The 23932-nt window shown below is 34.6% G+C and overlaps 1 protein-coding gene and 1 pseudogene across 1 annotated transcript in view; one reads left to right on the forward strand and one right to left on the reverse strand.

Moving 5' to 3' along the window:
- The window catches only part of LOC145249363 (carbonic anhydrase-related protein 10-like), a gene marked incomplete at its 5' end in the record, with an annotated part of 1273381 nt that overhangs the window by 1036239 nt on the left and 213210 nt on the right, over nucleotides 1–23932 (reverse strand). The gene's annotated exons all lie outside the window — the stretch shown is intronic.
- On the forward strand, nucleotides 17139–17308 carry LOC145249817 (U2 spliceosomal RNA; annotated as a pseudogene).

Consider the following 23932-nt stretch of genomic DNA (forward strand, 5'->3'; position numbering starts at 1 on the left):
GTGAAAGTGACGATTAAGCGAACAGTCTTGTTCTACGTTTAAATAGATGTATAATTTTACTTGTTAACTTAAGAAACTTGTTATATTTGCTCTCAGTGTATTTTATCGAAGATGATAAACTAACTGTTCGATATTTCCATTTTTTTCTAGTTATATATTTCTCTAGTCATTCCAGTTTTTGCTATATTTTTTGCGTATGCTATATTTTATCTTGTTTTTTGTTTTTTTCGCCTAAATTCTTATTACGATTTATATATTTTAATTTTAGTGAAAGGTTTAAACCAATAAAAAGAAATAGTTTAAGAATCGCCAATTAAGCTCATATTTATTCGATTACGATACCAATTCTGGTATTTAATTCTTATTCGTTTTTTTTTTCTTCTGATTCTCGATTCTGATTCTAATTAATCGTTTCAACATCAGTTATTAGGACGGGCATGCGTAGTTGGCTTAATGAACACTGTCGCAGATTAAGGATTCGGCTATTCTGAGTTCAATTCCTATCAAGTCTGGTGCCGCTGTCATATTTTTCATTTACGATGTGTGTAAAAATCGTCATATACCCGTTTCAACGTTGTGAACGAGGGTTGGTTCTATTTGACTGCTGATAAAACCACTCGAACGTCGATATTTACAAGAAAAGGTTATTTAAAGAGTAGAGAGAGAGAGAGAGAGAGAGAGAGAGAGAGAGAGAGAGTTACATAAAAAATATTTCGCTGAAGTATAAGAGAGAGAAAGTCAGTCATATGGCTTAACGTTACAACCAGACATAGTGTGCACACTGCTCCAAATTTGGGACAACACGTAAATGCATCTTTTCTGCTTGCAGATTCGCGATCCAGAGAGATGTTTTTAAATTCTCCCCCAAGAGTCACGTGATTTCATCACATTTCCACTGATGGTCACCTCCTATCTCTCAGCGGTCGCTGAAACATTTCAATTCAAGAACGATTTTCGTTCTGTTAAACTATACGATCAAAGTGTTATATCTGCACTTTTCTAAAATACTAACTTCGCACTATTATTTTCACTATGGCTTCCGAATAATTCTAAATGGTAAAAGAACACTACCAACTCCCATATTTATTTCATTTGCTCCCACTAAAGACTCATTGCTATTATGAGATTAATTTGCTCGCTTTCGGTTGTAAATAAACCCGAAAACAGTGGGCGATCTACATTTAGAAAAGGTTCGAAGAGGTCAACCAACTTACCTGTGTATTTGTATTTTTTTTATTATTCAATCTTCAAACAAAGCAAGTGCCACTTTGAATTAGGGGGCTACTATCGGGGACAATTTGTGGGGGCATTATGAAGGGAGATGAGTAGAAAGATGTTTGTTCACATTACACTTGAACTTCTGCATATCAGTACAGTTGGGAAAGCAGTATCCCGAGCTTGCAGTTCTGAGGAAGAAAATATTGGAGTAAAAGGCTTTCTTACACCTAAGGATCTCTACTGTAAAGGGGTGGAACTTAGTTGCTTGTCGGGTTTGTCGGAGGTAGTCACGTCGAGGAGGTACACGTACTTGCAGTTCGTCAGAGCAGCCACCATTAAAGTATTTGTAAAATAGGCAGAAGGATGCAACATTTCATCGATGGGACAGAGGCTGTAGCTTAGATGACAGTTCAGGACCTATCAGGTTGGCGACTCTCTTTTGAACTCTGTCCAGGAGTGAGAGACAAGCACCAGATGCACCAACCCAAATGTGACAGCAATACTCCATACATGGGCGAATGGTAGCCTTATAGAGATACAGGATACTTTCTCGCGTAAGTAGTTTTCTGGCACGGTAGAGTGAGCCCACCTTCTTTGCAGCAGCCTAGGCAATGCTCTCAATGTATATATTCCAGTTCATGTTCCCTATAAATGTTAGGCAGAGGAGTTTAAAGGAAGTACTTTCAGGCAGTGTATTCTTAGCCATTGTTATTAGTGGTAGAAAATGTTTCTTGTAGTTATTGAAGGAAACAAGCTTAGTCTTGGCAGCATTGAATGTGATCATCCATTTTTGTCCTCATTCCACTACAGATTGGGGGTCATCCTCTAGTGATTCTGCCATTTCCTTAGATATCTGTTCATTTGTTTTCCCCTCATGTCTGTTATAGAGGGTGGTGTCATCGGCAAATATACCCATGTTCGAAGTAATTTATGACTATCAGAAACAATACAGGTCCAAGGATAGACCTCTGGGGTACTCCCGCATTTATATCATACTAGCAGGGGTGCCCGGCGTTGCTCGGGTGTTTGGAGGTGTATGCTGTGCAAAAAAAGCAAAAAAACAAAAAAAAAATGGTTAATTTTTTAAAATTTGACCCCTATTATGACCCCTTAAAATTTATTGTTTCGGGCTCAAATCACTTTATTAAGTTAGATCCAGTTTCAAGGAACCTATATCTAAAATTTCAAGTGTCTAGACCCAAAATTGTCGGAGGAGTTTGGTAGAGTTCTTAAAGGTCAAATCGTTGAAATTTGACCCCTTAACAGCCATATTTCTGGCTGACACCCGTCACATCGATTTTCCCAAATCTCAGTACCCGGTATTTCAAATTTCGAGTCTATAGACTAAAAATTGACAGAGTTATTGCGTAGGGAAATGTACACAGACAGACAGACACACAGACAGACAGACAGACAGACACGTTCACTTTTATATATACAGTGATGATCATATTTATTGGAACGGTAAAATAAAAGTTAAATTTTGTCTAATAAATTCTAAAAAAGGGATTAAATTAAAGAAAATAACAAAGTATATTATGTATTTTTAACTGGCCTTTCCGATGCAGCAATCGGATTTTAGAAAAAAATAAATAACAAAGGAACAACAAACATAATTGCAAAAAACCCTTGTTCAAAATTATTGGCACGATTTATTTAATAATCAATTGTATAGCCTTTGGCCTTGATTACCTTCCTCAGTCGCTTTTCATAGTTTACAACCAAGTTGTTGCACTCTTCAGTAGTAATTTTAGCCCACTCTTCCTGACAATAATCCTCCAATTGAATAAGATTCTTAGGCTTCCTTTGCATTACCCTCAATTTTAATGTTCTCCATAAATTTTCAATTGGATTAAGGTCTGGGCTTTGTGATGGCCACTCCAAAACATTAATATGATTGTCCTCAAGCCATTTCTTAGTCAGTTTAGCCGAATATTTGGGTCATTATCTTGCATGAACCACCACCGACGACCAAGTGAGAGCTCTTTAGCAGAGTCTTTCAGGTTTTCATCCAATATTTTAACATAATCTTCCTTTTTTATGCTACCTGTGACCTTAACAAGTCGCCCTGGTCCAGAGGCAGCAAAGGATCCCCAAAACATCAAACTGCCTCCACCGTGCTTCACTGTGGGTATGGTGTTCTTAGGCAGGAATGCTTCGCCAGATTTTCTGTAAATATAAGACACTTTATTATGGCCAAATAACTCTATTTTCGTTTCGTCAGTCCATAGAACACGTTTCCAGAATGCAACATCTTTATCAATATGACGTTTTGCAAAGGCTAGCCTTGCTTTCAGGTGCATAGGCTTCAATAAGGGAGTCTTTCTCGGACGACATGCTTTTAAACCAGCTCTCTTCAAAACTCTACCAACTGTATGTCGAGATACATTCACTCCAGAGGTGCTCTGTTCATCAACAATCTCCCCAACAGAGATCCTTGGGTTTTGTTTTACTTGTCGAACAATTTTCCGTTCATCTTTTGGGGAAAGAATCCTTTTTCTCCCTCTACCCTCTAAACTCATAACGTGGCCTTGCGATTTGAACTTGTTTATTATGGCTCTAACAGTGGATTTGGGAAGGTTTAGCTTCTTTGAAATCTTATCATAGCCCTCCCCATTGGTATGGCATGCTACAACAAGCTTCCTGACGTCTTCGCTGTGTTCCTTAGTTTTAACCATGGCGATTGAAAATTATAATTTAGTCACTTATAATAGTTTAAATAAATCGCTATCTAAAAATTATCTGAAAAAAATTATTCACTGAATTAGCGTTAAACAAGCATAATATGGCTATAAAAAGGTTCAGAAAGCACGTAAACCGGAAATTGATTGATATTATACTGACACTAAAAGAAAAACAAAGCCGTGCCAATAATTTTGAACAAGGGCTTTTTGCAATTATGTTTGTTGTTCCTTTGTTATTTATTTTTTCTAAAATCCGATTGCTGCATCGGAAAGGCCAGTTAAAAATACATAATATACTTTGTTATTTTCTTTAATTTAATCCCTTTTTAGAATTTATTAGACAAAATTTAACTTTTATTTTACCGTGCCAATAAATATGATCATCACTGTATATATATATATATATATATATATATATATATATATATATATATAAATAGATATAGATATAGATTGTTTAGATGTACGACCGTCGAGGACAACCTGGATTTTTCTCTTATCTAAGAAGGATTTAATTATGTTATGTATTCTTCCAGTGATACCATATGATCTGATTTTCATGAGAAGACGATCGTGCCATACCCTGTCAAAAGCCTTAGATATATCAAGGGCTACCGCTCTACCCTCCCCTGTTTTGTCCAGTGACTCTTATATATGTTCAGAAACTACAGAGGCTATCTGCTGTTGAACGGGCGTGCCTGAATCCACATTGTTTGTCGGTCAGGAGTTTAGCAGCTGTTAGGTGTTAGACTAGGACTTGGTTAACTTTGGCGAAAATGGGAAGTTGCTAATGGGTCGATAATTTAGTGGGTCAGTTCTTTCACCAGAATTCTTGAAGACTGGTACCACAGAAGCGGTTTTCCAGCAGTCGGGAAAGCAAGATTCGTTAAGGCATTTATTGTAAAGTTTGAAGAGAACTTATTATTAATCGGACTACTATTCTCATCTTAAGTGGGATTTTCACAACATTTCGGTCGATATAACCTCCATTCTTCTTCAGGTGTATCTTGTCGAACTCTAGAATGTTTCTGTCGAACTCATTTCGAGCGGAACCCTTTATTTACTTCACGTGTGTAACGTGGTCTTGTTTCGTCAGCTTTAACTGAATAACTGAAGTAATTCGCAAATGTATTTTTCGGTCCACGCCGAGGATTGAACCTTAAAGCTTCAGGAGAATATCACTTTTATAATTGATTTTTCCCAGTAATCTAACCACTGCGCCACGGGTCCCTCACAAGTTATTGATGATATTTTAATTAGAGTTAGTCATAGAGTAAACGTGGTATTATGGTGACTAATAAAGTGAAAGTGAGAGACTAGTGACGCTAGAAAAAATAAAGTGTTTACGAAGTATGAGTCAACGTGCACTTAGTTAAGAATTAAAAAAAAAAGATAGTTATCAAAACGCCATCTCATATTTTAATTGCTTTTTGATTAATTATAAGAAATACTTTATGCGACATAATAATTAAAAATGCAGCATCTGTTATGTTTGATCTCAGAAGTACATTCTTCTATAGGAAAAGGGTTGGTTTACAACTTATCGCCTGAGACGTTCTCACCATTGTGTCATGGCTTACTTTATTGTCCACAACACTCAAACCGCAAATTATTTTGTTTTGTCATTACTGATAACTAGGGCTATAGAAACAGAATATTCTTTTGATTGTTATGACTCTTGAGTATATATCCGACACAGTTAGACAAAGTTATTCAACCGGGAATCACATCACTCTATACAAAAGCATATATGATGGCAAAGGATACACACTCGAGAGTCAAAACAATGAAAAGAATATGCTGTTATCCTAGCCCTACTGATAATTCCTACAACCACTGGTATTAGTAAAAAAATAAATAAACTTGTACCACGACAATCATGATGACATTAAGAAAAATTAGAACGAGTTACTACATGTTATCTATACAAGATCAATCCCCCTTTTTTACATTGGAGTCACCACTTATTAAGGCCCCCAAACCACTTGAGGTTAAGGGTTAATGAGTGCATGGTAGTAACTGAAACAACAGCGTCTCAATAGTTAGAGGTGGAAATGAGGTAGAAATTGATTATTTAGATGAAGGCGCAACAAGAACGTGTTTACATTGGACTTAAAGACGATCATATTTTAGTCAGCTAGAAAGCAAGTCAGCGGAACTGAATTCCATAGGCGGACAGTTCTAGAAAAGAAGCTTTGTTCATGAAATTTACGTTCATATTTAGGTACATATAGAGTGAGGGAAACTGTTGTTGGTTGTTGTAGTTAGACGAGTGTTTTTGTGAAAGTTTGGAAAAAGGCGACCATTAATTAAAGCTCAGATGAACATTTGCCACGAAAATAACGATAAAGCAGAGGCAGGCTCGCAAAAATCTCCTTGGTTAGAAAGACGTTGCAGGAAAGAGAATAGGACATCATCTACTAGGTTTCGAATCCGGTTCTGGACTTTACCAAGACAGGATCGTGTGCTCTGAGCAGCTTCTACCCAGATGTTGCAACAGTGTTCTATTTTAGGACGTATCTGGTTCTTATACATGTAAAGGACTCCGCCAGGAGTTAGATATCTTCTGGAGCGTTAAAATGACACAACTATTCTTTCGGTGACCTTCGTAACAAATTTGCTATGTCTTCTATTAAATATCAGGAGATAAAGGTCAGACCCAGCAGTTTGTCAAAACAGGGTGCTTCTTTTAGACGAGAGGCATTCAAGTAAACTCGGGACAAGTGAGGATCAGTGTTTATTTTTTTGATAAAAGCTTAATTTTGCATGCATTAAGATTGACCAAGTTTTCCCCATTAAATAACATGCTCAAGTTCCGAGGAGAGACTCAGGAAGATCTTGATCATTGTTGGCTATTGAAGTGTTGCCATAGATCCTAGTGTCATCTGCGTATATGTCGACAAATAAACTTTGAATGTGATTTGAGAAAACATTGATAAGGATTAGGGAGGGAGTTTTGTACAGGATGAATTTTGAAGCACGCCAACGTTAATACTTTAAACTTTGGATTTTGCCCAATCGACAAATATTTGTATAAACATATCGGAGAAAGAAGATTTCTTGGTTGAGAAAACTTTTCCAGATATTCCATAGCTGGAAATCTTGAAGACTAGACCTTTATGCCAAACCCTTTTAAGAGATGTTACTCCTGAGAGGAATACCTCACAAATAGATTCACCGATGACATTTGAAATTACAGTCAGCACATGACGAGTCACCCAGATAATCGTTTTTAACTAATGGATTACTGCTTACCAAGGCCCATGTAGCACTCGTGATTAATATGTGATATTTTCTGTCACAAACGTATTCTTTTACTGTAATGTTCAACTCGATTCTCTATGCAAAAATCATTGGGATCCCTGCTATTCATGGAAATGGTTGGTTGTTAAGATATTCCATTGTTTAAAAATTGGAAATACATGTAAAAGAATTTCCTTTTGTTTGATATCTCTTATATTCCGACGGTTTTGTTTGCTCGGCATTTTGTCAGTAGACATCTTTCCCGTTCTACCGTTTATCAGTCAATGCGTTAGCAAACAACGAAATTATTTCCAAGTGTTTTGTTTGCTATCTCCTTTCAGTCAGCACCCGCAGGATGTCTAATCTTTATTTCCTGTTAAAATTGAGTACTTTGTTGTCGCTAACTAAAAAAAAAAAAAAAAAAAAATGAATAAAGAGAGACATGTGATTTTTCATAATAAAGGAGAAACATGATAAGGAAAGAAAATGAAAACAGCAAAAAAACAAAACAAAAAAACACATCGTAAATAACTGATATCAGAAGTATTTAAGCCCAAAGACTGGAACGGAAGACAGGAACAAAAAAAAAAAAAAAGAAACAGAAACTTTTTAAAACTTGTAAAATCTTGTCAAAACGAGGAAAAAAAGTAAAAATAAAAAAATAAAATTAATGAATTTTATCAAAGAAAAGAAAAAACAATTTCGCCACATAAAAGTGAGAGCAGTGTCTCCAATGCTTGCTTCCCCACGAGGACAGTGCTAGACACAAGCTCAAGTTTTAAAGCGGGTAAAGTTTGTAAAATAGTCCGGACGTAACCGGCAAGAAAAAGTAAAGACATTGAAAAAGGAGATCACGTTAGAGACGAAAAGATTGTTCGAGATAACGCCAGAGGCGTGGGTAACATTTGAGTACACAATCACGTGAGGGACGGAACAGCGGTAACAATGGAATGAGTAAATACATTCTTTGTCGACCTTGGGACTGAGGCCACCACGTGTTGGTTCCAGGACTACGTTACAATTATAACTTTCACTAAAAAAAAAAATTCTGGATCAAGACAAACATTTCAAATTGCCACAATTGAAAAACCGACTTCTGAAAAAAAAATGAATTTGCTCCATTTTACTGAAAAAAAAGCCATAAGAAGCTTGACTGCTCCTGCCAATAATACTTGTTGCCCTCAAAGTCGGTTGTTGAAAGAACATCTCGCGCCCTCAAAACCAATGGTAAGATTCACAACGTCTCTGTTGATATAATTTCAATATTTTTTCATGTGAATCTTTTCAAACTTAGGAACGATAAAGTCGAATTCGGGAATCTTTACCGATTAATGTAAAAAAATAAAGATATATTTTCAAGTTCGACTATAGAAAGAAACGTATGTTGAAATAATGTTTACACGGATGTTTCATATAAATAAAGTGAAACAGAGCAGATTAGACTATTAAAGCGTAAGGACTGCGAATATCTAATGTGGTGAACTAAAAATATTAAACTTTTTTTGTGAACCAGAGATGAAAGCAATCTTTTTTAAGAGAATTTTCGGACTCCCTCATCCGATAGGCGTTATCCTATGTATATGTAGTATATAATGCAAAAAGAAATAGACTAAAAAAGACAAATAAATTGTGTGCAGTCATTACTAGGGAGGGGCAACGGCATATTTTTTTTCATTATTTTGACCCTCGAGTGTGTATCCGTTGATATCTTAAATGCTTTTATATAGAGTGATGTGATTCTTGGCTGATCAACTGTGTCTAACTGTGTCGAATATATACTCGAGAGTGACAACAATAAAAAGAATATGCTGTTGTCACATCCCTAGTCATTAATAGGGATATGGCAAAAGAATATTATTTTCATTATTTTGGCTCTCGAATATATATATCAGTTAATAAGCAAATTAATTTTTTCAAAAGTCTGTTTTTTAATTGCGGCAATTTGAAATGTTTTTAGATAGAGTGATGTGGTTCCCGATTGATTAACTGTGTCTGTGTCGGATATATACCTGAGATTCAAAACAATGAAAAGAATATTGTCTAGTCATAGCTCCAGTCATTACTAAGAACTTAAAGCTTATATTAATAAAAGATGGCGGCCACAAAAAAATAAAAATAAAAATAATGTTAGCTACATTATATTTAAAATGTTTTAATTGAGGATAGATAATTTGTATATTTTGGATTATTTGGAATTCTCTTCTTTATCTTAGTGTTGATTTCACAAAGTTCCGGTCGATTTAACCTCAGACTTTCCTCAGGTGTATCCTATTGAACTTTGGAATCTTTTCGTCGAACTCAGAAATCTGCTAGAAATTCCGAACAAACACCTTTATTCATCCAAAGGGTGATATGCTGCCTTTTGTCAGCCATGGCCGGCTGAACGTTCCAAATAATTCGCAATTATATTTTGATTGTTGCTCGTACTGAGGATTGAACCTTCAATTTAATACTGAATCATACCAAGTACTCTATCTACCACGCCACGGGCCCTTGCGGTTACATGGAGCGAACCATGATAAAAATAACACTCAAGATGAGAATAGTATACTGAATAATCCAAATAATATAAAGCGATAATAGTGATATAAATACCCCGATTACTAGGTGTTCTTGATTCCAAACGGGTTGAGATGTCTTCTCAATTAACTTTTAGAGACAAGAATATGTTCCACTAAAATTCTACACGACTAGAAAGTTCTCAAGTTGCGATAGATACACCTGAAGAAGTCGGCGATTACTTTGGTCGAAACATTTTAAATGTAACAGCCAAGATAGAAGATTAGTTAGAACAATACGAAATAATAAAACTTACCAATTATTTTCACAAAAATTCCGAAACAGAATATCCAATTGCGTTTTGAGTGAATTTTCTTGCAGACAGACAAGTGAACGGTTCATCTGCCAAAACACAACGTCATCGGGTGAGATAACAAGAATACGTGTTTACCGAGTATGCGAGAACGTTTGTCCCTTCGTGTCAGTCTTGGCGGTTTTTAACCTTTATTTGCAGACAAAAGAGATCCCGTCTAACCCCGCTGGCATTGAAACGCATCGATACTTGTGTCTGTCCTTTGGGCCTTTGGGTTCATCTCTTATTATTGTTTGATTGTCAACTGAGTGGATACCCATCTATTATTCACGAATTCCTTTGTTTCCTCGATCTGCACCTCCCTTCTCAAACATCGCCCTTCCTTGCCCTGCTCTGACCCATTCTCTCTCCTCACCCCAAAGCTGTATCCCCAGCCTCTATTCTAACACTTATGTTTCTTTGTAATAGAATATAGATAATGAACCAAATATGGCGGAACTGGCTACCGGCTGTCATTCATTTATGTAATGGAATCATATTTACTTCGCTTCTTTCTTACAATCGTTTCTATCTTTTTTTTTATAGACTTTTACTTTATTTGAAAACTTATTTCTTTCTTTCTAGATGTTTTTATTTTGATTTTATAACTTTTCTTTTTATACTATCAGCTTACCATTTTTCTTTACTGCATCTGTTCGTAATTGTAGGTCTCTAGCTTCTTTCTTTCATAGCGTGTTTCCTGCATTTTTCTTCTGTCTAGAATTCTCTTCAGGAAATTCTTAATTCGCTGTTTTCACCGTGAACTTTGTTATTTCCCTTTCATTTTACTTCTATCTTGTATTCTTCGTCGTATTCTCTTCATTTCGTTTTATATTTTTATTTGCATGCGCAGTCATAAAATAGTTAACAAATGTGAAAATCCGATGACACAGGGTCCAAAAGAGAGTCACCATCCTGATAGGTCCTTAAATGTCACCTAAGCTTCAGCCTCTGTCCCATCGACCAAATGTTGCATCCCTCTGCCTGTTCCACAAGTACTTTAATAGTGGCTGCTGTGACGAACTACAAGCACTTTACCCTCTCAATGTAAACACCCCGACAAACCCGACAAGCTGTTTAATTTAACCCTTTCACACTAGAGATGCCTAGGTGTAAGAAAGCCTTCTACTCCAATAGTTTATTCCTCAAAACTGCTAGATTTTGGAACTTTTCCGGGATTCTGCTTTCCCAACTGTACTGACATGCAGAAGTTCAAGTGTAATGTGAACAGACATCTTGCTACTCATCTCCCTTCATAATACCCCTGAACTGATGCCCCCTACTTCAAAGTGGCACTGTGTCTTGTTTGGGGTGAAAATTGAATTGAATAAAAAATAAGTACCAATTTTTTAATTTCGACCCCTTAGCAGCCATCTCTTTCCGGATGAAAATTTATTAAAAAAATTTTTCCACATGTCTGAATACCCTATATACCAAATTCCAAATCTGTAGATTAAAAAATCGTTGTGTATATAGGTTGATAGTTGTCTCCACCCACAATTATTCTCATTTTTATAGATATATAGATTAGAAGTTACCTTTATTTTATTGTATTTGGTTCTTTCTTTTCCATTTTTCTTCAGTTTTTTTTTCTATTTTAATCCTATGCTCATAGTTTCCACTTTTTATTCAACTCCCTCTTTCTATCTCCTCCCTTTTTTTTCTCACACTCACACAAACACACTAACCACATACACAATCTCTTACTCTTTGTAAGAATAGATAATATAATATTTTCGAATATTGTGATATTCTCATTTTCTTTATAATCGGTTCTCCGAATCCTTTATATGTAAATTTTTGTCTTCGACTATTAATAAACCGATAGAGGACAGGGAGACTTATAGATCGGAGAAGAAATAGAGAACTATCTAATAAGAAGCGAGAGTGATAGATAGGGTATACAACAATAGTGAGAAGAGTATCGTGTCTATTTATACTTGGATTTTATATACTTTCATTTTTTTTCGTTCCGTGCTCGACTGAACTCCAATATCTAATCATCCTGATGTAATACAGTCACATGAATTACTTGTCCAATTCAAACAACTGAAATTAAATTTTCATTTTTCTCTCCCTGTGCTTTGTATAAGCTGAGATCACCACGATGTTTATTTCTGACAACTTTCTCACTGTGGACAACATTACCACAAACTGATTTCTTCTAAGCTACAACATAATACCATTGTGAAATACTTAAGACTTTTACTCGGTCGTCAATGACGGAACGACGGCATGTTATTTCCTTTAATTAAATAAAGGCTTTCCTTCGAAGCGCCTCTTTCTTTTCCCCACAACGTCTTTCCCACAGAAGAGGCATTGCTAGCTTGTCTTTGCTTTATCTTTATTTTCATGGCAAGTGCTCGTCTGAGCTCCAATCTATGGTCCCTACTAGCCAAACTTTCACAAGACACACTCGTCTAGCTAAAACCACTATTAATAATTTCCTCCACTCTATTTGTGCCTAGACTTTAACGTTAATTCCAATAAACAAAGGTTCTGTCCTCGAACTTTCCGCCTGTGCAATTCTGTTCCGCCGGCCTGATTTCCAGCCGACTATAATATGGCCGTCTTTAAGTCCCAACTAAACAGGTTCTTGTTGTTGGAATTATACTAAATTTTCACTACTGTCTATTACTAGATTGTTGTCCCGATGACCAACGTACACTCATTAACCCTTATCCTCGAGTGGCCTTCCGGCTTTGATAAATGGTGACTAATTGTAAACTTATAGACTTCCTAGTAGATTCTAGAGATCAACAAAATGATTCCCGAGATCTACACCGAGTTCTACACCGGAAGAAGCTCCTAGTTTGCATCGGTGGAAACGTTGTAAAAATAACACACAAAGTGATAACAATAGTCGAAAAATCTCAACAAATACAACTTTGTTTACTTCACTGACTATTTTTAATAATTTCATCATATTTTTCTTTATGCTACGGAATAATCCACTCATCTTTTTAACTTCTACCGGCGTTTGGCTTTTATAAGTGGTGACCTATTAGTAAAAAGAAATGTCTTAAAGTTATGTTTGTATTTTTTTTTTCTAATTTCCTTTTTAAATTTCTTCTCTTATTTTTTTTCTTCTCGTTTTTTTTTTTACTTTACTATTTTGTTTATTTTAGTGCTGTTTTTTTATTATTTGGATATTTTTTATATATTTTTTACATTGGAATTCATCATTAAGGTGATTATTATTAATTTATATATTTATTGCGGACTATTATCTTAATCTTTCTTAGTTGTTGTTTGACGACGCTTCGGCCAACTATTTCTCTGACCCTCATCAGGTGGAACCGTGACAGGATAGGATCTCCGAATCTCCTACGTTCATTCTCGGAAATTACTGCCATCCATAGTTGTTGTCGTCTCACCAAGATTTGGCCAAGTAAGCCTCTGGTTGGCTACGGTTCAAAATGAGAATTGTCTGAAGATAACAGTTCCAATCCTACCCAAAGCTAGCCAGAGGCTTACTTGGTCAAATCCTGGGGAGACGACAACAACTACGGACGGCAGTAATTGCTGAGAATACAGTTAGGAAATTCGAAGTTCCTATCCCGTCGCGGTTACCACCTTACGAAGGCAAAAGGAATAGTTGGGCGAAGCGTCGTGGAACAACAACTAATAAAGATGGGGATAATAGTCCGCAATAAAAAAAATAATTGAATTTTTATTCGTCTCATTTATCTTTCATCCAGTGCTTCTTTATTTTAACTATTTTTTTAATCTTTCATCATTCATTTTAAAGTACTTATGCATGAATACGGAATGTGCTGAAATAATTGCTATTATTTTGGAATGTATATTTAACATCGCGAGAAGAGGATGTTTTAACACTATTCTGTAGTTTCATATAAATTAATAAACAAAAATACCGTAAATTTTAAATTTTATTTGAAACTCATATCCATGTAATAGTCAGTTAGTATACTGCATAAATATTCCTTTAAATGATTTTCCTTTTTCTTCTTACTTTTCTTCTTTCTTTCTTTTTCATTTACTTCCTCTGTTTTTTAACTCTTTCTTTTTCTGTTTTCCATTTTACTTTTCAGACTTAACGTGTTTCCTTCCGCCTGTTTTCGTTTCCCTCTTTTTATCAACCTTCATTTGAGTCACGTTCTTTTTCTATACATTTTCACCGCCCTCTTTTCTTCTATTCACTCGCACTTCTTTGCATTCTTCACAAATCAATGTATTCCTCACCTATCAATAACTTCCGCCATTTTCTATTGATGAAAGGCCCGGCGCAGGATTCGCGACATATAAGTGAAGATAATTTCTTCCTAATTATTTCTCTGCGCGAATATAACCTCTAGTAAACAAGCCATGAAGTGGCCAACGGAAAGGAATGCAATCGTATAAAAAGCAACAGACAATAATTGTAGATAGGAAAACAAAAGAAGTACACTCTTTCGACTGAATAGACGCGTCTCACAAGCCAATTTTGTATCAAACTGTCCTCATAATAATATCTATAATATTAATCTCACCTGTCTGTTTAAGTGTATGTGTAAATGTATGTATGTATGTATGTATGTATTTCTGCCTAAAACTTTCGACAGATGCCAGAGATTTTGACGTGATCGATATTCCTTTGAAGTTCGATCATTCGAACGACAAATATCGAAAAATTGGCAAAAACATTAATTCCTTCACCCTAAACTGGGCACTTTTCTATAAGGAGAGGTCGCTTTTTTCGATGATATTTTCAAAAGTCTTCCTTTCTTTTCGATTGACTAGCCTTAATTTAAACCTTCGCCTCTTTTAGTTTGGCGATGGATGCAGCAGCGACGATGTCACGTTTTTTTCACGTTCTTTTCATCCTTCGTGGTACGGGTTCGAGCCTGCCGGCCTGCCTACTACCACTTGCTTTTGTTTTTGCTAAACACACACCTCCAAACATCTGGGCAACGCCGGGCACCCAGGCTTATATATATATATATATATATATATATATATATACATATATATATATATATGAATGAACAAATGATTAATAAAACATGTTAAAAGACATCTTGAAAAAGAGTTAAAAACATAAAAAGGAAGCACAAGATAAGTGGATAGTCCTTAATCCGCGGAGTTTCAAAGAAATACTCTCCTTCTCATCAGAGAATATATATATATATATATATATATATATATATATATATATATATATATATATGTATATATATATATATATATAAACGAAGGTTTTAGTCTATGCTGATGCTAGAACCTTTATCTTCGTTACAATTCTCAACAAGTTAAATCTTAATCATTATCTATCTACATGGTGGAACCATAATATTATCGCCCAAGTAAAGACGAAATGATTCCATTTCCATTTAATTAAAACCGGTTTTCATTTTTTGTTGCAAATCCATCTACAAGTTAGCCAGTTGTATAGAAATCCCAAGAGCGATAGGAGACTTCTATCATGTTAGAAATTGACACAATGTTCAACGAGCGAGATCGGCAATGCGCTGATGCAGAACATATGCTCTCTACCGATTCAAGTTATAACAACAGAACCATTGCAAGCTGTCTCAAAAGGCAAATTCGGACAGTTCAACGCTTAAGAGCACAACTGAACGAAGGTTGCATCCGAAGTTATTGCTTTTGGTGTGGTTTCAAGTGAGGGCCACATCATGCCACCTCACATCTTCAAAGTCCGCTTGAAAGTCAACACCAAAATTTACCTGAATGTGGAAAAGAGTGTGGTGATCCTCTAGTGTAATCATGTTGTCTTTTGCCAACCCTGGGTGTAACAGAATGACTCGGCACAGGCTCACAAATGCAAAGAGATCCAGTCTTGGCTTTAGAAGGAGTGCTACGACTTTATACACATCCTCCCCCAATTTGAATTTGCTGAACAATTTCGTTTGTCGACAATATCACCAATATAACCTCCCACAACACCAAAGCGAGCCTGGTCGCCGCCATCCGCCGAGTATTCGTTGAGCTCATACCGGCACTTGTCAAAAACGCATGCTCCTAGTTCCGGACGCGTACCGAGGCGATGATTGAGGCTAAAGGCGATATATTGAATAGATGTCAGTTCTACAAAATAATCAAGTCAGCTGAATTTATTTTTTCAATGAAACCTTTAAAATAAAGCCGTAGTGTTGTTTTCTTAATGGCGACAACTGTATCGTTCCATCCTGTATTCAAAACTTATGGTGTTTACGAGATGTCTGTTCGTGTACAAATATACAAAGCATGCATTATGTAACAGATTTCACGGTGTCAGTATCCGAGTTCGAATCTCATCTTATTTGAAAGGGATTTTCATAACTGCGTACGTGCTTTATGTGTTTACATAGCCCCATAAACCATAATAACTCAACAACTTCATATAAATAAAAACTCACAATTTGATGAAGATATTTTACCTCGAAATATAATATAAAAAAGGATGTACACACCATCTTACTGTGAAGAAGTTAGAATTAAATTAAGTAAGATTTACTAAAAATATATTAAAGAAAATGTATTTATTTTTGCCTTCCTTCTCAACATCGACATATTTCCACTTTTTGCAATCTGATAACATTTCATTTCCACTATACTTGCAGATTATACACAAGGTTTTCACCAAAGTACACCACTTGTTATATATATTTATATCATCTTATATATAACATGCATTTAGAAATCAATTCTAAGTTAAAAATGGCGTAATGTAAGCAAACAAAAGGTAATTTCCAGCTTCTCTTCGAATTTTCGGATTTTTTAATCATGTCTAAACGCGTTTTATTTCCTTTTGGCGGATTGATAGTTGCTATTTCTTCTGAGGAGTTAAGGGGAAAATAGATATATTGATTGTTTAAAGCGGATCATTTTGTGCTACGAAACAGATACTGCCAAGAATTGTGAATGCAAACGGAATTATGCCCTGTATTTAAGAATTCAGGTGATAAGTCATCTTCCTCTCAGTACAACATAAACAAGTTCCTGGTGAACTGCCCCCCCTTAAGTAATGACACTTTATCAAATCTCCAATCATCATTATATTATTACGCTTATCGCTCCGTCCGTTATCATGCTGTGCATCCCTAAAAAAGGAAAGTTGAATATTCCAAAAAGTGGAATATTCCAAAACCCTTGAAAAGGAAAATTGGCGTCGCTGTTGAGGCAAAGCTAATAAAAATGATTTGCCTTTCTTGGCCTTTTGGCTAAGATCAAAGTGTAGTATCTGTTCTTCAGGTGCTACATTTCGATTTCTTCTCTCTCAGTGGAAGAGAAATCCTTTACGACTAAGACAATTTTTCTACAGGTTAAAAAAACGACCCTGGTGTCTTAATCTGTCCCGTGGGGAGGCATTGTGAATAGGTACTATGTTTAATGTAACAAAGTTTTAATATTAAAAAAGTAACTGGAAAAAGTTATTTCTGATTTAATTACAAAATGCCTAGGAAGTGTTACTCCTGAATAATTATAAAATGCCCTGAAAAATATCCGTTCTGATTATTTCTTTTTGTTTACTTGCCTCCCCGCAAGGGCGGAATTGGACATGAGGTCGGTTATAAATTTAGGGGGAAACCAGCTCCCCAAAAGGGGCTCTCTGGTCAATAACAAAAATAAGAATTGTATCAGTAAAGAAGGATTTCTCCTCCATTAACCAAGACCAAAAAATAGGTGGATTTGCTGAAACTGATAGTACACTCAGACATTCACACGTTGAAGCAATGGTTATCTAATCCCTAACCGTGTTAATGTTTTTATGTATTACTTTCGAAAAGCTGCTTAAACAGTTTATGATTTAAACATTATTTTATATCAAGTATATTTTAAGCAGTGGTGTACGGGATATGAAGTCAGTCCCGGAAATTACTCAAACCGTTTACGATTTAAGCATTACTTTATTTTATGTATATTTTTTAACAGTGGGGTGGGGGATATTAAATCAGTCCCGAAAATCGGTAAACCCGTTTACGCATTACACATTGCTTTATTTAATGTATATTTTTAACATTGGGGTGGGAAATATGAAGTCAGTTCCGGAAATGGCTGCAACCATTTACATCTTGGACATTACTTTATTTAATGTATATTTTTAACAGTAGGTTGGGAGATAAGAAGTCGGTCCGGGAACTGGCTGAAACAGTTTATGATTTATACATTACTTTATTTCATGTATATTTTCAACAGTGGGTTGGGGATTATAAATCAGTCCCGGAAAAGGCTGAAATAGTTTACGATTTAAACATTACTTTATTTCGTATATATATTTTAACAGTGGGTTGGGGATATAAAGTCGGTCCCGGAAATAGCTGAAACAGTTTACTATTTAGATATTACATTATTTCATGTATATTTTTAGCAGTGTGTTGGGGATATAAAGTCGGTCCCGGAAATGGCTGAAACAGTTTACTATTTAGACATTACATTATTTCATGTATATTTTTAGCAGTGGGTTTGGGATATAAAGTCGGTCCCGGAAATGGCCGACACAGTTTACTATTAAGATATTACATTATTTCATGTATATTTTTATCAGTGGGTTGGGGATATAAAGTCGGTCCCGGAAACGGCTGAAACAGTTTACTATTTAGACATTACATTAGTCCATGTATATTTTTAGCAGTGTGTTTGGGATAAAAAGTCGGTCCCGGAAATAGCTGAAACAGTTTACTATTTAGATATTACATTATTTCATGTATATTTTTAGCAATGGGTTTGGGATATGAAGTCGGTCTCGGAAATGGCTGAAACAGTTTACTATTTAGACATTACATTATTTCATGTATATTTTTAGCAGTGCGTTGGGGATATAAAGTCAGTCCCGAAAATGGCTGAAACAGTTTACGATTAAACCATAACTTTATTTAATATATATTTTCAACAGTGGGATGGCGGACATGAAGTCAGTCCAGTGATTGAATGAGATGTGCAAATATATACTATCAGAAAGCGTCGCCCAGTATTGAATGAGATAGGTGGAAAACATATAGTAGCAAAATACCCAGCGTCGCCCGGGATCGAATGAGATAGGTGAACGATATATATTAGCAGAATATGCGGCGACACCCGGGATTGGATAAAATAGGTGAAACATATATACTATGAGAATACCCAGCATTTATTTGTTTTTAATGAAATAATCAGCCCAGACAATATATGAAAGTTATTATTTAAGTAAGAGGAAGCGACATAGTGGGTTAAAGTTATGAAAATTATTCTCGAAATTAGTAACATATCCAAGAATTATGAAAAATGATGAAATGTGCGGTACTTGATTTGTGTGTGTAATGATATAATAAGCCCAGACACTATATCAAATATATTATATAAGTAGGAGTGAGAGGCATAATGTGGGTTTTAAATTATAACAAATATTGTCGAAATTAGTACATATCTAGAATTATGAACAAAGATTAAATATGAGTTAATCGCGTGTGTGTTTATAATAAAATAATCAGCCCAGGAAATATATCAAAGTAATTATGTAAGTAAGAGAGGGCGATAAGGATGGTTTAAATTATGAAAAATAATTGTCAAAATTAGTAACATATCCAAGAATTATGAAAAATGATAATATTTTATTTAATGCATTAGTGTGTTTGTAATGAAATAATCAAACCAGACAATATATCAAAGATATTATTTGAGTAAGTGGGGCGATGATGAAAATGACGAAATATGATTTAATTGATTGGTGTGTTTATAATAAAATAATCAGCCTAGACAATATATCAAAGTTATTATATAAGTAAAGGGGAAGTAGATAAGGAGGGCTTAAATTATGAAAAATTATTGTCGAAATTAGTAACATATCCAAGAATTACGAACAATGATGAAATATTAGTTAATTGATTGGTGTGTTTGTAAAGAAATAATCAGCCTAGACATATATCAAAGTTATTATTTAGTAAAGAGTGAAGGGCGAAAATGTGGGTTAAAATTATGAAAAATGATTGTCGAAATAAGTAACATATCCAAGAATTATGAAAAATGATTAAATGTGATTTCATGCATTAGTGTGTTTGTAATAAAATAATAAGCCCAGACAATATTTCAAAGTTATTATTTTATTAAGAGAGGACGACAATGTGAGTATAAATTATGAAAAATGATTGTCGAAATTAGTAACATACCCAAGAATTATGAAAAATGATGAATTGGGGTTAATTGATTAGTGTGTGTGTAATAAAATAATCAGCCCAGCAAATGTATCAAAGTTATTATTTTTGTAGCGTTGGTTTAAATTATAAAAAATATTGTCGAAATTAGTAACATATCCAAGAATTACGAAAAATGATGAAATGTGAGTTGATTGATGTATGCGTTTGTAATGAAATAATCATCCTAGACAATATATCAAAGTTATTATTTTAGTAAGGTGTTTGATATGATGAGTTTAAATGATGAAAAATTATTGTCAAATTAGAACTATATCCAAGAATTATTAAAAATAAAAATGATGGAATGTGAGTTAATTAATAGTTCTATTTTTTATAAAATAATCAGTCGATACAATATATCAAATTTAATATTTTAGTAAAGGGAGAGGCGATAATGTGGATTGAAATTATGCAAAATTATTGTCGAACATACTAACATATTCAATAATTATGAAAAATGATAAAATATGAGTTAATTGACCGGCGTGTTTGTAATGAAATAATCAGCTCATGAAATATATCAAAGTTATTATTTTAGTAAGGGGCAGTACAGTTTTAATATAAAAAAAAACTAGAATATGATTGTGGCTTTATTGATGCTGAATAGAACGCTCACAGTATGCCCAGCAACAATATATTGCATAGGAAAAATGCTGCTGTGGAATTTCCACAGGTCCCGCTAGTGAATACTAATATGAGAAGTGTACGTCAGAATTGTTTGAACAATTCTATGCTTCCTTTGGTCCAGCTCGTTAGACATGTTGGTCTAGTGGTCTTGATAAATTCGCTGATTTCATACCTTGTTGTAATACAACTTTCTATTTCAATAGCTGCGTTCCCAAAATTGCAGAGTTGTGGATCCTTCTGACTGTTTTCTATTTGCTTTAATCTTTTAACGAATAAACTCAATAGGGATTTCCTGTTATTACGATATTCATATTTCGTTACTGTTATCTCAATCCTTCAAGTGGCTTCATATCTTGTCTAGAGCAATTTCCATCTAAAATGATTGTTTTTTAACGGCGGACAAAGCGGAAACTACAATCCGATGCTAAAATGGAAGACTTTGTAAAAATGCAGTTTTTTCTGTCTTTTAAATAATCTTAGTAAAACTAATTCAATGATGAAATGAATGAATGAGTGAAGTATAGAAGAAATGAGAGAATGACAGAGTGAAAAAAATACACGGATGAATAAACGTTTCTTAAATGCTGTTGGCTCTAAAATTCAGGAAACAAAATATGGTAAAAAAAAATATCTTCGCAATTCCTGCAAACTTAAGCAAAAAGAAAGACAGTGATGCGCTGACAGGCAAACACGTTATGAATATTCATAATCAAACGAAAAAAGATGTCAAAAAATTTACTAGATAAAACAAAATAACGCATCAAGTGCGCTTGAAAGCCAAATCACAACGTAATATTAGGAAAATAAACAAATATTTTACTCGTTTAAAATTAATAACAAGTATATTTCGGAGATATATTCCACCTTCAGTGTGTTGTTTCAAACATTTCAAAATACAACTGCTGAAATATATAGTCTTTTCCTAATATTACGTTGTGGTTTGGCTTCAAGCGCTCTTGATTCATATTTTATTGTATCCAAATAAAATCAACGCTTCTATATAAAACTCACACCCTTGACGTAATTCTCACGTTGCCTACGCAATGTCCTAACATTTCGAAACACAACCGCTGAAATACAACGCGCGGCTCTTTACAAACAGACTTTTCCTTCTCTAACTTTACAACTTTGCAAGGAAGAAGAACATTTCAAACACGTAAAGTATTTGTTTATTTTCCTAGTATTACGTTGTGATTTGGTTTTCAAGCGCACTTAATGCATATGTTATTTTATTCAAATTAAATCAACGTTTCTATATGAACTCACACCCTTCACGTTGAACTAGATAGTTAATCAGTCTAATACTGTAATAATATTAGCTGATTTTAAACTACCGGCGTGCATTAAAGCCGAAGTCAAAGAGAACTATATGCAGACATGGTCACAGATTTAACAACTAATACTTATTTGACATTCCCTTTGCTATTTAATGCTTGGAGCCTTCTATGTATGGCATTGATATGTTGACAATATCATCTTGATATTTGACGTAATAACAGTAAAAGTTTAGACTTAGAAGATATATCCTTTTCCTTTTCGCAAATATTTTGATCTTATATGCCCCAAATATTTTTAATTCGGCGAATTATCCGGGGACTCAGTTGGATATGGAAGTTTATTCATCCAATTTTGGCTCAGCCAATATTGCGTTGCCTTCCAAATTGATAAGGAACTCTGTCTCTCATAAACAGGTATTTAACTTCGTTAATTTTACCACTTGAGAATATTGATAGAAGTCCTTCATGCAATATTGAAATATATTTAGCAGAATTGATGTTTCCGTCGCCCACCACAAAGTTCGGGGCATGCTTCAATGTTAAATGCAATTTTTATACGATTCTCGAAGTTATTTTAGCACTATGCTTATTCGTAAATATGAATAAGCATATATTAATTTTAGAAAAAAATATTTATCTTAATGGCTATTCCTTTTCCTTCTCTCCCTCTCTCTCTCTCTCTCTCTCATATATATATATATATATATATATATATATATATATATATATATATATATATATATATATATATACGGGGTGCTTTCAATAAGTTTCTAGACTTTTTTGTACAAGCATTTACAATTGTTGTGGACACTTGAAAATTCAGTAAGTTAGTGTTACACATCTTATGAGATCACTGACCAATTTTTATGATCTCAGGTTCAATTGAACAGTTACAGCAAGAATTGAAATATACCCTACAAAAGCGTGAGTGTCACAGCTGATTAATTTCAAAAATGCAATCTGAATGTGAGGACACTGTAGAAGAAGGATATACAATAAGATTCTGTATTAATCTTGATTAAATGCGACAGAAACGTATGAAATGCTTCAGACAGCTTTTGGACCATCTTGCATGAATGGATCATCAGTTTTTGCGTAGCATTCAAAAGAAAGGAGGAGTAGCAAAGTAAAACCACCAGTGCTGATTGGCCAAATAACGAATTTCATGAAATAGAACCGTCATATGTATATGAAGATAATAAGTGCAGGGCTGATGTCAGTGTGGGAACTGCCTACAAAATTATTCTTGGGGAAATGAAGATGCGGAAGATTTGCGCAAAGTTTGCCATAAGTGTGCTTAGAAAAGATCACAAACTATTTGACCCGGGTGATTATCAAGACAGTTCCCCACTTTCCATAAAATCCAGACCGTATTCTCTGTAGCCTTTGGTTATTCCCTAAGTTCAAAGAAAATTTAGAGGCTGTCGTTTTGAAACAATTGATGAGATGAAAGAGGCTGGGTTATGGACATGGTCACACAAAAGGAATTTCATTAAGCCCCCCAGAAGTTATTTGATCGGTACAACAAGTGCATTGGCAGCCAGAGGAGATTACTTCGAAGATGATTAGGGGTTATATGTGTACTATCAATAAAAATGGCCATGCAAAAAACGTCTGGAAACTTATTGAAGGGACCTCGTATATATACAGGGTGGCCACAAAGTCACGCACCAATGTTAATATTTAATTTTTTATTAATATAATTTGAATTTTTTAATTTTTTAACTTTTTTAATTAACATTGGTGCGTGACTTTGTGACCACCCTATATATATATATATATATATATATTCTCGATTCGTATACAATATTATTCCAATCTAAAGCCCCAATTCCAATACAATTACCGATTCAATTCCAATTCATCATTATTTCTAAATATTTAGACTTAAATTTTTAAAAATCAATTTTCGGGTTA

This window comes from Euprymna scolopes, chromosome 28 (genome assembly GCF_053919585.1).
Source record: "Euprymna scolopes isolate OS-2025 chromosome 28, ASM5391958v1, whole genome shotgun sequence".
Classification (NCBI taxonomy): Eukaryota; Metazoa; Mollusca; class Cephalopoda; order Sepiida; family Sepiolidae; genus Euprymna; species Euprymna scolopes.